The 13,020-nt window shown below is 46.8% G+C and overlaps 1 long non-coding RNA gene across 2 annotated transcripts; it reads right to left on the reverse strand.

Annotated features, from left to right (window-relative positions):
- Positions 1-7,014: 7,014 nt before the first annotated feature.
- LOC139038171 (uncharacterized) lies at positions 7,015-12,277 on the reverse strand. 2 transcript variants are annotated; one of them, XR_011491100.1, is made up of 2 exons: positions 12,155-12,277; positions 7,015-7,500 (listed from the first exon to the last, which is right to left on the reverse strand). It is a non-coding gene; the product is annotated as an uncharacterized lncRNA (long non-coding RNA). The 2 variants fall into 2 exon arrangements; XR_011491099.1 differs by lacking the exon at positions 12,155-12,277 and adding an exon at positions 10,363-10,659.
- Positions 12,278-13,020: the final 743 nt, after the last annotated feature.

A 13,020-nucleotide genomic window follows, 5' to 3' on the forward strand; every position in this document is an offset into this window, starting at 1 on the left:
GAGATAAAGTGAGTTACACAAGTGTTATGGCTTCGGTTACCCGGTGCATATCATATTCATTGTGTGAATGTTCAACGGAGGGGCTGATGCTGAAGCTGAAGCTCCAATACTCTGGCCACTTTATGTGAAAAGTTGACTCATTGGAAAAGACCCTCCTGCTGGGAAAGATTAAAGGCGGAAGAAGGGGGCGGCAGAGGATGAGATGGTTAGATAACATCACCAGCTCAGTGGGAATGAGTTTGAGTGAACTCCAGGAGATAGTGAAGGACAAGGAAGCCTGGCCTGCTGCAGTCCATGGGGCCACAGAGTCAGACGCAACTGAGCAACTGAACAACAGCATAGTGCGTATAAAAACTATACTTACATTATAGTTTGTGTACAACAGCATTATGTCTAAAAAATAATATATATGCCTTAATCAAAAGATACTTTATTGGAATTTCCCTGGTGGCCCAGTGGTTAAGACTCTGAGCTCCCAACGCAGGGTATCTGGGTTTGATCCCTGGTTCGGGAAATAGATCCCGCATGCCATAATTAAAGATGCCTCATGCTGCATCTAAGACTCAGTGCAGCCAAATGAGTTTACAAAAAAAAACCTTTATTGCTAAAAAATGTTAAATATCATCTAACAACATAGGGTTGCCACTACCTTCAAAATGTAAAAATGACAATATCTGTGAAGCACAATGAAGTGAAAGAACAATAAAATGAGATCTGCCTGCATATAAAGGCATTTTAAAACTCAACATTAAAAAAGATAAATAGTCCAATTAAAATATGGGCAAAGAATTTGAATAGATATTTTTCCCAGAGAACATATACAAGTACATAAAAAGATGTTCAACATTGTTAGTAGTCACCACAGGGACATACCGCTTCACACCCACTCAGGCTGGCTTTAATCTGAAAAGGAGAAAATCACGAGTTGGCAAGGATATGGAAAAATAGGAATCCTCATCATTTCTGCCAAGAGTGTAAAACAATGAACCCACTGTGGAAAGCGCTTGACAGGCCTTCTAAAATTTAATATAAAACTACCATATCACCCAGGAAATCCATTCCTAGGCAAATACGTAAAAGAACTGAAAACACATGTTCACACAAAACTTGAATACATAAATTCAAAGTAATATTACTTACAATAAACAAACAATGGCAAGGAGTGGAAAGAACCCAAATGTCCATCAGTTGATTGCGTGGATAAACAAAATATTCTGGAATATGTAGAATATTCCTTAAGATGGAGTATTATTCAACCATAAAAAGAAATGAAGGCTTGAAACTCAAAAATATGCTAAATGAAAAATGCCAGACACAAAAGGTAATACATTATATGACTGCATGTATGTTAATATGAATTGCCCAGAACAGGTAGATCTGTAGCATCAGTGAGGGGTTGCCAGGGGCTGGGGAGGTGGGGGATGACTGCTGCGGTTCAGGGTTTCTTTCTGGAGTGGTGAAAATGTTCTGGAATTGAATGGAAGTTGTGTTTGCACCCATTGTGAGCATACTAAACCCACTAGAGCGTGTTGAATATCATGACAGGCGCACTATGTTCTCAATCGCTCAGTCGTGTCCGACTCTTTGCAGCCCCATGGGCAGTAGCCCGCCAAGCTCTTCCATCCATGGGGTTCTCCAGGCAAGAATACTGGAGTGGGCTGCCATTTCCTCTTCCAGGGGATCTTCCTGATCCAGGGATCGAACCCACATCTCTTGCAATTCCTTCATTGACAGACAGATTCTTTACCACTTCTGGGAAGTCCATGTGACTTATATGCTATTTTTTTTAAAAATTGGCCAAAGTGTTTTTCCTGGACAAACCTGTAAGATGCAGGTGTACATTCTATTTAAGATGCAGAGGTTAAAGTGGGGCCATGATCTTTTAATCTCAGTTCTTGGGCTGATGTCAAGAAGAGATGTCAGCTTGGTTATAGCATCCCCAGGTCACCACTCCCCAGATGCCACACCCTCCTAGACCTTGCAAATTTTCTTTTTTTTTTTTCCCAAGGGGTTGGCCATTTATCTTTTTAAAAAACAAAAAAACCCGATTATCTTATATTCTTCCTTGTCCATCATTTTCCTTAACAGAACAAGCTACAAAAAAACACTGGGGCAGAGGGTTATGTTATCTTTCTGGCTGACATATATGTGGAGGACCTATGAATAATAAAAAGGATTCAAAACTCCTAGGTTTACTTCTGAATCAGGCAAAGAGCAAAGAACAACACAAGAAGGAATTTTGTTGACAACAATCGTAATACAACCTTGATTATGACAGTGCAGTGGTTACAATTATGTTCACGATGGGATATTCCTTGCCCAAACACCAGACAGGCTAAAATCAGCCGTCTGCTTGCAAACTGGAAGAACCAATGAAAACAGTCATCTGAAGAGTGGGATCCAGAATGAGTAAGGCTTCTCTGGAGGTGAGACTCTGACATCAGCGGCTCCTCACCTGGGCCACCCTCCCTCACTTTGGTACCTGGTCTTTCATCTAAGAGAGCAGAGCAGATGCCCAGCTTTTTCAGTTCTTCCACCAGGTCTCCATTCTGGCGCATCTGCAGGAGAATGTCAGACACCCCCCCCCATGAACTCGCCGTGGAGGTACACCTGCAGGATGGTGGGCCAGTTGGAGTAGTCTTTAATGCCTCACCGAAGCTGGGGGTGGTCTAGCATGTTGTAGGCTGAGCAGTCACAGGATCTGCAGCAATGCATTGCTGAAGCTGCACTGGGGCTGCTCCGGCATCCCCTTGAGGAAGACCACCACCTTGGCCTTCTTCATCAATGCGTCCAGGTGCTCTGACCAGCTGCGTGCCCGGCCCAGGGATCCGCTCATCCCTGCCCGCTGGCCGGAGCCCTGGACCGCCGGCGATCTGGGCCCAGCCCACAGCTGCAATTTTTCCATGAAAACAAACAAAATGATCTCCAGCGAAAGAAACATTTGGCCAGGTAGGGTGTCGTTTGTATCATCTAATTGCACAAAGCTCAGTGATTAAGCCACTGATTGCTCCTGTTAAGCAAGCACAACGATGCCTGGTGACTGCTGGGAAGATTAATCATTGCCAGGTTCTGGGGATATTCGTGCTGAATACCTATGAAATCAGAGAAGAGATGAACTCAGATTTATATGAGGATTTGACACAAAAAGCAAGCAGTGGCTCTATTTACTCTCTGCCCATCTTAGCAGAGGTTCAATAAGTGGAGTTTCATCTTCCATTATATTGCACTGAGACAAGAAGTATTAATACAAGTACCATCACAGAGTGATAGCCAGCAAGAATCCGGGAGGAATTCTCCGCTAACAACAATCTCTGAGGCCGACTTTGTGGCATTACACGAACTGAATTTACAGCCTCTGCTCTCAAAAGATTAGAGAAAGATTATTCCTAATACAGTCAGTAGTCGTCCCCTCTAGAATCAGAGAACCCCAAGCTCGCTACTTCAAAAGAGATTCTGAGAATGGGTCTGTGACTGCATTTGCTAAAGTAGAATCAAAGTATTTGCTTGGTTTTAGTTGGGCTGTTGGGCTGCTGGCATTATTGAAGGAAATGGCAACCCACTCCAGTGTTCTTGCCTGGAGAATCCCAGGGACAGAGGAGCCTGGTGGGCTGCCGTCTATGGGGTCGCACAGAGTCGGAGGCGACTGAAGCGACTTAGCAGCAGCAGCAGCAGCAGCTGACATTATTACCAAAGTAGTTGGAAGCGTGTGCCGGGGGTGGGTCTGGCTGGTGGCAACAAGGTGCATGAGTTGAACTGGCTGTGGTCTTGGAAGTGGGGCAGGAAGGAGGCAGAAACGCAGGTGAGAATCTCAGGGTCGTGGGGGCAGGTGAGAATCTCAGGGTCGTGGGGAGACTTCATCTGGAATGGGAGGGGGGGAGGTCTGGACTCCCCCTACCCCCCACCCCTTAGCCCCCTGCCCCCGACGGCCGTGTCCCTGGGTCAGCCCTGGGGGCTCTGGGCCAGCCATCCCTGGGACCTGGCACGCTGAGAACAGTGCAGCCCCGACCAGCAGGGGGCGCCCTGCCCTCCTGCTCAGCACACCAGTTCCGCGGGGCGTCTTCGTGGGGCGGGGCCTTAGTCCTAAGACCTCCCGGCGTGATAGTCTGCAGCGTCCGCTCTGAGAGGTCTCCAGGCTCCCTCATTCTGCTCCTGGGTATTCGCCCCGCCCGCGCCCGGCCGTCCCCGTGCCCGCACACGCGCCGTGCCACCCCCCACTCCCCACCCGGCCGCCCACCCCGCCCTTCCCTGTCGGCGCAAGCCCCTTTGTTCCAGCCTCACTGGAGACAGAGGACAGCTGGTCACCCTCCTCAGCAAAACAGCCCCTTTGATTCTTGAAAACGGTTATTACATCCCTTGACTAAATCATCCTTTTCCCTCTTCTCCGATTCACAGTTTTGCAAGCTCTGAAGCACTGTCACCGCTCTCTGCAGGACCCCTCCCCAACACCCCTGCACGCAATTTGCAGGCTCTGGTGGGACGCCTCTATTTATTGGTCTCTCATTATGGGAATGAGCGTAATGATTTAGCAGAGGCCTTTCTATCTGTGTTTTAATACCGATTTGTCACTAATTCCCCTTGTCGCTTCCCTGTTAGCTTCCCAGCAGACACCCCCTCGCCACTAACGAGCTGGCTCCTCCTGCTAATTAATCTCCACCGGCCCCCTCCTGCCCATCTGACTCTTGGCCTGAGTGAGAGATGCTGGTGGGATCCCTGCAGAGGCAACAGCAGCTGTTGGCACACCCAGGGGAGCCTGCCGGCTGCCGCACGGAGGCCTGGAGATGGAACAATAGTTGGAGGTGGCAGGACACTCTCAGCTTCAAACCCTCCCCCCAGATCTCCTAAAAAAGAGAAGGAAAGTGAAATGCCAGCAAGAACTAGCCTCTCATATTTCAGAGGTAGTTTTTAATAGATTTACGAGAGTTATAAGGGTTGAAAAAAAAAGTCTGGATTCTTTAGGCAATCATTTGCATGATTTCTCCTGTTATTATCAAGAGAGCATGTGTCATCAACTCTCAGATCCACTCGCCCCAGCAGGAACACCTGAGATGCTTCCTAGCTGACTCCCTCCATGATGCACCGAGGCCTCTCTCCAAGCATCCTGCATCTTGTTCAGAATGCCTTCCGTCACCTTCCATCATGCATTCCTTATAAAACACACAAGGAACCTCTTCGCACTCAGCATACATTGATATCCTGCCTCACAGACCAATGTTTTCTCCAGTGATGTACTGTTCTACTTCAGGCTCAGTGACGTTTTTCCTGAAATTTCTCTAATCTCTGAAATGACACAGAGTTTGTGTCTTTAGATAGCCCACACTCTACAGTCTACATAAGCACCTTCCCCACCTTTTCTTCGTTTCCTTAACACCCAAGAAAAGCTGCAACTTAGTCAGTTCTGCTCACATCTATTTTTCCAAAGCCTTGAGCCTTTATGAAGTCTTCTGCTCAGGGCTTTCCAACTTATTCAGATGCGATCAGCAGAATAGTACACCCATCGTTCACAAGAACACAGCCAGGTATTAATAGGAAGGTCTGCTCATGAGGGGATGGTTAATTTGGGTTGATTTTTTTGTGCATTCTTTTGTTTTGCTGAAACTGAAGTCATAGACTGGCAATAAACTGGCCTTGGGTGAGATGCAGTCTTTGCACTGAAGGCTAAAAGAGCGTAAGTGACCCAATAAGGAATAAGGGGTCCTGGATGGCCCCCACTCCAGCCAATTAATTAGCTGGCATCCAGCCTCGCTTTGTCTCACAGGCTGGAAAAGGCGTTATAATTAGATTTTCCCGTCCTTGCTGCAAAATAAGGGTCGTTTGTCTTGCATGCCCAGTCACAGTTGCACAACACTTATTGCAGGTTTAATCCATGTGCTGAGAAATTACACGGGAATCAAATGCACACTGGCATCAGAAAACAACTCCAGATTGCCCTCAATGGTCAAATTTCATCTGAAAAATAAGTGCTGATTTACATGAATTTACATCTAAAATGCAAATCACAGGGCTCCCCAGAGGCAGCAGAAGGAAAGTTTGAAGGCAGCTAGCTTCTCCTTTATCTTGAAAGCAGAAGTCCCGCTGGTTTTTAGAGTGGAAACCCCCAAACAGGTTTCCATCAGCAGCCCTGCACTCAGATATAAAGCGCCAGATTACATGAACACAGGCCCCTTTATGCTCCCTGCGGCAATTCTGAACCATGAGCTTCCATCTGTGCTTGATTTACAGTAGGCGGTTGCTCCACCGCCTGTTAACAACAGGGGACATGGAGGCATTGCTGGGGGAATGGGGCTGCTTCTGTTTCAAAGAAAACCGTAGCTAGGGGGAAAGTGGTGGGGCTTTCCTGGTGGCTCAGAGGTAAAGAGTCCGCCTGCAATGCAGGAGAACTGCGTTCGATCCCTGGGTTGGGAAGATCCTCTGGAGAAGGGAAAGGCTACCCACTCCAATCTTCTGGCCTGGAGAATCCCCTGGGGAGAGGAGCCTGGAGGGCTACAATTCACGGGGTCGAAAGAGTCGGACACGACTGAAGTGACTTAGCACAGACTGTACGCGGGGTCCAGTGGAAACTGTTGGCCATGTCAGCCGATCACACCTGGGAGTGGGTCAGGAGCAGTCAGTTTGGGTGTTGAGTTCAGCATTCACCCAGCAGCCTAGGAACGGGTTCCTGTGTCTGGAATGAGACATTCAAGGTAGCGGGTAGGCATGTCTGTGAACATACATGTGTGTGCATTGCACTGGACTGTGAGTGTGTATGTGCGTGCAAATAGGTGTGCACAGCTCTTGTGGCCAAAGCCTTCTGTATGTTAAGTGACATGTTGAACTTATGGCAAGTGAAAAGAAAATCTAGCTGTAAAAATATATATATTTTTTTTTATTTAAGAAAATAAGCCATGTCCATGACGTGTTACAGGTTGAATTCTGTACCCTCTGCCTCAGACCCACTGCTCCAGCCCCTCCAGGCGAGGAACTCGGGGTCATTAGAGAATTCAGCCGGGCCTTATTAGACCATACAGGAAGCAGAAAGCAAGCATGCCATGATGACTTTATTATTCCAGGAGACGTGGAAGAGGTGGGGGAGGCCTGATTAATAAGGCGCCGTTTCTTCTTCACTATGGATTTACTGTTTAGACTGAAAATCAATACCTGACCTTGAAAGATTGTGTGTGGGCTTGTTCTCAGCCGCTGAAGAGTCACAAACAGACAAGCGTGAAGATGCAGCTCAGACTGACGCTCTTGGTGAATTTGAAGGGCGCTGGTGCCATGACGGAGGGAACCTCTCCCCTCCCGCCCCCCATCCCCACCGAGACACAAGCAACGAGGAGCATCCTCTAGTGGGCTGGGGTCCCTGCAATGCGCACTGTCCTGTGGACCCACCAGGAGCTGCGGGAGCAGATGGTTGTCTTGTCGAGTTGTCACTGTCTGGAGGGAGTCTGCCAGGGTGCCAGGGGTCTCCTGGGCTGTGACACCAAGAGTTCATCCTGTTTCGCCCAGATTTCAGAGACAGCTGCCCTATGGGAGCACAAGAAATCAGCTGTTTGGAACACAAGTGCACAGAACAAAGATGGGATGACTTGCAGCAAAATGTACTTTTTTATGAGTCATGGCCTTCCACAACTTTCTAGCTCGAGTTTCTGTTATTAAAAAAATAAGAGCTTAATAAATATCTATGTTCTGTGACTACGCGTGCACGCGTGCTAAGTCGCTTCAGTCGACTTATGACCCTTTGGGCCATAACCTGCCAGGCTCCTCTGTCCATGGGATCCTCCAGGCAAGAATACCGGAGTGATTTGCCATGCCCTCCTCTCGGGGATCTTCGCAGGCCAGAGACTGAACCCCGGTCTCCTGCATTGCAGGCAGATTTTTTCCCCATCTAAGCCACCAGGGAAGCCCTGGATCGTACTATTATCCTAATTTAAAGCACAGTCTTCTTCTCTTCTTTCCCTGTTCTTCCCCCTCTCCCCAGTTATGGAAGCCCTCTCTCTCTTCCCACCTGATAAGGAATTCCTGATGGGGAATCGGGTTGCAACACTGCATTCAGAGTAAGGCAGTTGCCAGAACACGTAGAAAAGAGGCATCACTTGTTTACAGAAATAAAAACACACAAGTTCCTCTGCAACTCATCGTCCTGCCTGCATAGTACTTTGTAGAAATCTTCCCAACTCCTCTGATGTAGCTGTTCATGCCTTCAGTATCCACATACTAACGCAGTGCATACGTCAGGAATTATTCAACCATTCAGCAGTTTCCCTACCAATGGGCAATTAATTGGATGCTGATCAGATTTGCCACCTCAAAATAATTCATTTGTCATATGTGCCGGCAAAACTCCTGTGTTCACATCTGGGAAATGGGTTTCCGGGTGACAGATACTATTTTGTGAACTGTAACAGCCCTCGACAAAGGAGGGCACGCTTCACAGCCCGTCAGAAAGGCCCCTTCTCACGCTCTCCGTACACCTGCCCCAGCAGCGGGGCCCTTGTTCTTTGTTGGGTTTTGGTGTCAGATGTGGGTAAAGTGGCAGTTGCTTTCTAAGCTAATTTGCATTCCCCTGAGGTTGGTGAATTTGATCTTTTCATAGGCTTGTAAATCATTTAGATTTGCTTTCCTCTGGATTTGTGATTCAGATCTTCACCCGTTTGTCTTTTGAGCTGTTTGATTTATAAAGCTCATCATGCTATTTCAGGATTTCCCCAGTGGCTCAGTGGTAAAGAATCCGCCTGCCAAGGCAGGAGATGCAGGAGACACGGGTTGGATCCCTGGATCGGGAAGATCCTTTGGAAGAGGAAATGGCAACCCACTCTAGCATTCTCGCCTGGAGAATCCCATGGACAGAGGAGCCTGGCGGGCTGCGGTTCATAGGGTCGCAAAGAGTCGGACACAACTGTGCATGCACGCACATGCAAACCCTGAAGCTTAGCTGGGAGGGTGTGTGTCTCAGCTCTGCGTCCGGAGAACCGTGCCGCCTGCTCTTGCTTCAGCTTCCTCAAGTTTATGCTGCAGATAGAAATTCTATCTCACGGGGATACAGGAAGCCATGTTAGGAAGATACAAATATTTATAACCCAGATGTTGGTTAACTCAAGCTCATTTCTATTTATTCAGTGTGCAATATCACAGGGTTTACAAACTTTTCAAAATTTTTGTTATAAAAATGTGTACTTACTTTCTATTGTAATTTTTTAAATTTTTTACTAGAGTATAGTTGGTTTATAATGTTGTTAGTTTCAGGGTACAGCAAAGTGATTCTGTTATACGTACATATTCTTTCTCAGATTCTGTTCCATTATAGTTTATTATAAGATATTGAATATAGCTCCCTATGCTACACAGTAGGTCCTTGTTGTTTATTATTTTATTTATAGTATGTATATCTGTACAGAGAAAGACAAATATCATATGATATCACTTATTGGTGGGATCTAAAAAAAAAAAGTGATCCTGATCCAATGAACTTATTTACAAAGCAGAAAAGGTTCACAGGCATAGAAAACAGTCTTTTGGTTACTGAAGGGGAAAGAGTAGGGAGAGATGAATTTTAAATGTGTCTAGTTTTAATTTTCAGGCTTCCCTTTTTCCTGACTCAGTTAGGGAAGTTCCTATCTTCTTTCAGTCTGTACACAGCTGTCCCAGAGGGTCACAGACTTTTTAACCCCAGAAATACAGTTTTCTCCTTTTCAGGCTAGAGGTCCCTCCAGGTCCTGCCTGCTTCTGCTTCCACCTAGAACTGGTTTTCGGGTTTTGTCCCAAGCTGATCAGTCCCCTGTGGTTGGGCTGGTGGAACCCTGTGCCATCTCTTTGTAACCAGGGTCCTGGTAAGAGAGTCAATTACTATGTAGGTTGATAAGAAGTCCGGGGTCCCCAAGGAGGAGAAAGGGGTCCGAGGCTCTCAAGGAGGAGAAAGAACAAGCATTTTTTTCTACTGGGTCTGGTAAGACCTTTCTATTGTTAGTTCTAATATTGTTAATTTAAGATGCATGTTGTGGGAGTGGGTCTGGGAAAAGTATATAAGGCCTTGGTTAGACTAGTGGGGAGGGGCACTCTCCCCCTTCTGATGTCTGTGTCAGAAGCTGTCCCTGTCCCTTTCATACTTTAATAAAACTCTGCTACACAAAAGCTCTAGAGTGATCAAGCCTGGGCCCTGGGCCCAAAGCTAAATCTTCTTTGGAGATCACGGATCCGACATCGTTCACTGTAAGCTATCACTGGGAGAGGTTGAAACCCTAAGATCCTCAGGCAGCACTGCATGCAATTCAGTAACTTCCTCCCACAGTGCAGGCAGGCTCTAGTGTATAAAGGGTACATGATTGAAATTAATTGAGTGGATAACTTTATTTCTTTACTTCCCAGGTGGCCCAGTGGTAAAGAACCCACCTTTGAGTGCAGGAGACACAGAGATTGGAGTTCAGTCCCTGGGTCGGGAGGATCCCCTGGAGTAGGGAATGGCAACCACTCCAGCATTCTTGCCTGGAGAATTCCATGGACAGAGAAGCCTGGTGGGCTACAGTCCGTGAGATCACACAGAGTTGGATACGACTCACCAACTGAGCACACACACCAATGATTTCCTCCTGTTTTAAAGTTCTGCTATTAAATAAGTGGTGGTTGTCATTATTTTCAAGCATTTAAATAGAAAATTGCATTTTTACAGTGTTTTCCAATTATTATTATTCCTTCTGGTATTTGTACGAGATTAAAGGGTAAGAATCCCTCTTTTGCCTTAAAATATATTAAAAATTAGATTACTTAGTTTTATCAACAGTTTGTCTTTTGGCAATGACTTTTCATTGGCTTCCTTGGGCATCTTTCTCACTGCAACTCATACTTTGATTAGTATCGATTTCTGACTAATTATTCTGCTTCTTAATTAACTGCTTTGGTAAGTTAAAACAAATTTATGGAGTTTCTTTGTATTCAATTGCTGAATAATTGTCTTTACTGAGATTGCAAATCATTTGTGCTTCCCTGGTTACTCACATGATAAAAAAATCTGCCTGGAATTCAGGAGACCCAGGTTCAATCCCTGGTTCAGGAAGATCCCCTGGAAAAGCGAATGGATACCCACTACAGTTTTCTGGCCTGGAGAATTCCATGGTCAGAGGAGCCTGGTGGGCTACAGTCCATGGGGTTGCAAAGAGTCAGACATGACTGAGATATTAACACTTTCACTTTGGCAGATAGACATCTTTATGCTTTTTATTGCCAATGACTCAAGAAATTGATTTAATTGATTAATTAATGACCATCATAGATTGCACAGTCCAAAGATGAATGGAGAACACATCTTCCCATCACATTGACTTTCATCGTATTCTCTTCCACACTCAGAGTGGGAAAAATATACCCTTCTCCAAAACAAAAGCTGCTTAGCAGTCATTCTACCGGTCCTGCAGAGTCTGTTCTTTTGAGACTGGAGTACACATCTGCAGTCTGCACCTGTTTGGTATTTAATTACTCATGACATCAGAAGATAGAGTGCAAACACTGAATAAAATGGCATTTTCCATCAAGACCAGAGTCTGGGACTTTACTACCCTCATGGCACTCAAGTGGAGGCTTAAAGGATGTGTTGGTCCCTCACTGGAACACTGCTAGAGCTTTGGACCATCTTGTGTTAATAACTCTTGCCACTCCCATGCCCTTTTGGGTCATGGTCTTCCAGGTTCAAAACCTTGAGCAGCTCTGCTTTGGGGTCACACGGATCCCAAACCATTAAGTCAGTCACGTGAGCCCTTTAGCCACTTTACCTCCACCCATCTTTCCAATCCCATCTACTCTGCTTGGTGCATTTTGTGCCCAGGGCTCCAGAACCCCCAGTTAGCTCGTTGCTCTGTCTCCCCTGTCCCCTGGGCTGCGGCCCTGCTCCGGTCCCATCGCTTCGCTCTGAGTGGACCTTTCACATCTCTCCATGTCCCGTCTCGGGCCGCCTCTCCAGGACACTCCTCCACTCCTCTCTCTCCACAGCTGCTCAGGGCATGTGTGTGCTTCAGTTGTGTCTGACTCTGTGCAACCCTGTGGACTGTAGCCCCCCAGACTCCTCTGTCCGTGGGATTCTCCGGGCAAGAACACTGGCGTGGGTTGCATTTCCTCCTCCAGGGGATCTTCCTGACCCCGCGATTGCACCCAGGTCTCTTACGTCTCCCGCATTGACAGGCAGGTTCCTCACCACTAGTGCCCACTGGGAAGCCTGCACTCAGGGTATGGGATGTGTAAAATAGTTCTCAGGGTCCTGGGCCCATCTCAGAAGCTGGCTCTTGTTAGGTCTTTCCAAGGAAACTCTCCTCTAACTTCAAGGCCCCCAGATCTCCTCTGTTAGTCAGCATATGAGTCACGCTTGCATCACAATGCACCAGGCTGCAGTGAACAGCTATGTCACTCCTGTGGTGGTGGCAGCGGGCAACTCTCAGCAGAGTCCACCTTTGGAACTTGCTTTTGGCTGAAAAAAGACACCTCGTTCAAAGTCATGTCTCATTCTCAGGGATGGCCCATGAACAATGACTGGGCAATGAAGCAGGACCAGGGCCCAGCCCTCTCCTCCAAATATTTGTTGCTGTTTAGTCGCTAAGCTGTGCCCAGATCTTTTCAATCCCATGTACTGCAGCACGCCAACCTTCCCTGTCCTTCACCATCTCCCAGAGCTTGCTCAAACTCATGTCCATTGAATCAGTGATGCCATCCAACCATCTCATCCTCTGTCATCCCCTTCTCTTCCGGCCCTCAGTCTTTCCTAGCATCAGGGTCTTTTCCAATGAGTTGGCTCTTTGCATCAGATGGCCAAAGCACTGGAGCTTCAGCTCAACATCAGTCCTTCCAGTGAATATTCTGGATTAATTTCCTTTAGGATTGACTGGTTTTATCTCCTTGCTGTCCAAAGTACTCTCTAGAGTCTTCTCCAGCACCACAGTTTTAAGACATCAAGTCTCTGGTGCTCAACCTTCTTTATGGTCCAACTCTCACACTCATACATGACTGATGGAAAAACCATAGCTTTGACTACATGGACCTTTGTTGGCAAAGTGATGTCTCTGCTTT

Source organism: Odocoileus virginianus, chromosome 14, assembly GCF_023699985.2.
Source record: "Odocoileus virginianus isolate 20LAN1187 ecotype Illinois chromosome 14, Ovbor_1.2, whole genome shotgun sequence".
Lineage (NCBI taxonomy): Eukaryota > Metazoa > Chordata > Mammalia > Artiodactyla > Cervidae > Odocoileus > Odocoileus virginianus.